This window comes from Cornus florida, unplaced genomic scaffold (genome assembly GCF_030987335.1).
Source record: "Cornus florida cultivar Cherokee Brave unplaced genomic scaffold, ASM3098733v1 CherokeeBrave_3.0.0_Hap2_scaffold_123, whole genome shotgun sequence".
NCBI lineage: Eukaryota > Viridiplantae > Streptophyta > Magnoliopsida > Cornales > Cornaceae > Cornus > Cornus florida.
The window spans coordinates 12,501-15,000 of NW_026775609.1; the positions used below are offsets into that span (position 1 = coordinate 12,501).

At 45.8% G+C, this 2,500-nt stretch overlaps 1 long non-coding RNA gene across 1 annotated transcript in view; it reads right to left on the reverse strand.

Moving 5' to 3' along the window:
* Positions 1 to 2,500, reverse strand: part of LOC132288490 (uncharacterized) — a 12,374-nt gene that overhangs the window by 9,656 nt on the left and 218 nt on the right. The window lies entirely within an intron of this gene.

The window sequence follows — 2,500 nt, forward strand, 5'->3', positions numbered from 1 at the left end:
CTCGCGCGCACGCTCAAGCACCCCGACGTGCACACCGGCGCGCACGTGGGCATCGTATGCTAAAAAATGAAGTTTGGAGTTTGGGTTTGAAAATTTTACGGGAACTTCCTAGAAGCCTAAGAAATGCTTTGCTCGAGACGGATTTCGATTTGGAGGTCCCCCGAGTTAATTTTGCCCATTACGACTCCTCGCCCGCATGCTCGTGCACACCGGCGTGCACGTGGGCATCGTATGCTAAAAAATGAAGTTTGGAGTTTGGGTTTGAAAATTTTATGGGAGCTTCCTAGAAGACTAAGAAGTGCTTTGCTCGAGACGGATTTCGATTTAGATTTCCGCCGTGTTAATTTTGCCAATTACGGCTCCTCGCGCGCTACGCTCAAGCACCCCGACGTGCACACCGGCGCGCACGTGGGCATCGTATGCTAAAAAATGAAGTTTGGAGTTTGGGTTTGAAAATTTTACGGGAACTTCCTAGAAGCCTAAGAAATGCTTTGCTCGAGACGGATTTCGATTTGGAGGTCCCCCGAGTTAATTTTGCCCATTACGACTCCTCGCCCGCACGCTCGTGCACCCCGGCGTGCACGTGGGCATCGTATGCTAAAAAATGAAGTTTGGAGTTTGGGTTCGGAAATTTTATGGGAGCTTCCTAGAAGCCTAAGAAATGCTTTGCTCGAGACGGATTTTGATTTGGAGATCCCACGAGTTAGTTTTTGCCCATTATGACTCCTCGCCCGCACGCTCAAGCACCCCGGCGTGCACGTGGGCATCGTATGCTAAAAAATGAAGTTTGGAGTTTGGGTTCGGAAATTTTATGGGAGCTTCCTAGAAGCCTAAGAAGTGTTTTGCTCGAGACGGATTTCGATTTGGAGGTCCCCCGAGTTAGTTTTGCCCATTATGACTCCTCCCCCGCACGCTCAAGCACCCCCGCGTGCACGGGGGCATTGTATGCTAAAAAATGAAGTTTGGAGTTTGGGTTTGGAAATTTTATGGGAGCTTCCTAGAAGCCTAAGAAGTGCTTTGCTCGAGACGGATTTCGATTTGGAGGTCCCCCGAGTTAATTTTGCCCATTATGACTCCTCGCCCGCACGCTTAAGCACCCCCGCGTGCACGTGGGCATTGTGTGCTAAAAAATGAAGTTTGGAGTTTGGGTTTGTAAATTTGATGGGAGCTTCCTAGAAGCCTAAGAAGTGCTTTGCTCGAGACGGATTTCGATTTGAAGGTCCCCCGTGTTAATTTTGCCCATTACGGCTCCTCGCCCGCACGCTCAAGCACCCCGGCGTGCACGTGGGCATTGTATGCTAAAAAATAAAGTTTGGAGTTTGGGTTTGGAAGTTTTATGGGAGCTTCCTAGAAGCTTAAGAAGTGTTTTGCTCGAGACGGATTTCGATTTGGAGGTCCCCCGAGTCAATGTTGCCCATTATGGCTCCTCTCCCGCATGCTCAAGCACCCCTGCGTGCACGTGGGCATTGTATGCTAAAAAATAAAGTTTGGAGTTTGGGTTTGGAAGTTTTATGGGAGCTTCCTAGAAGCTTAAGAAGTGTTTTGCTCGAGACGGATTTCGATTTGGAGGTCCCCCGAGTCAATGTTGCCCATTATGGCTCCTCGCCCGCACGCTCAAGCACCCCGGCGTGCACGTGGGCATTGTATGCTAAAAAATAAAGTTTGGAGTTTGGGTTTGGAAGTTTTATGGGAGCTTCCTAGAAGCTTAAGAAGTGTTTTGCTCGAGACGGATTTCGATTTGGAGGTCCCCCGAGTCAATGTTGCCCATTATGGCTCCTCTCCCGCATGCTCAAGCACCCCTGCGTGCACACCGGCGTGCACGTGGGCATTGTAGGCTAAAAAATGAAGTTTGGAGTTTGGGTTTGGAAATTTTATGGGAGCTTCCTTGAAGCCTAAGAAGTGTTTTGCTCGAAACGGAATTCGATTTGGAGGTCCCCCGAGTCAATTTTGCCCATTACGACTCCTCGCTCGCATGCAATATCTACTCCTGTCAGAGCTGTGGTTTTACTTAAGACTACTATAGGGGGGGGGGAGTTCTCAGCACCAAGAGCTGCAAGTAAGGCCATTGCTTGCTTTGCAGTCTCGATTGCTCTACTAGTGAATAGTAGATGTCTTGGTTAGCTTGGAACGAAAAAAAAAATTTTTTGGGGAAAAAAAAAAAAAAAAAGTTTTTGTGAAAAAAAATTTTTCGAAAAAAAAAAAAAAAAAAAAAAAATTTTTTGGATGCCTCGGTCTTCTATTTGTTTTGCTTGGGTAGATTAGGAAAAAAAAAAAAAAAAATTTTTTTGTTGGATGCCTCGGTCTTCATATTCTTTCTCGGCTATTTCGAAAAAAAAAAAAAAAAAATTCCGGGAAAGAGAAAAAAAAAATTATTTTTTGTTGGTTGCCTCGGTCTTCATGTTCTTTCTCTGGTATATGGGAAAGAAAAAAAAAAAAAAAAAATTTTGGATGCCTCGGTCTTCTTGTTCTCGGTTGGATTTATCGAAAAAAAAAAAAAAAA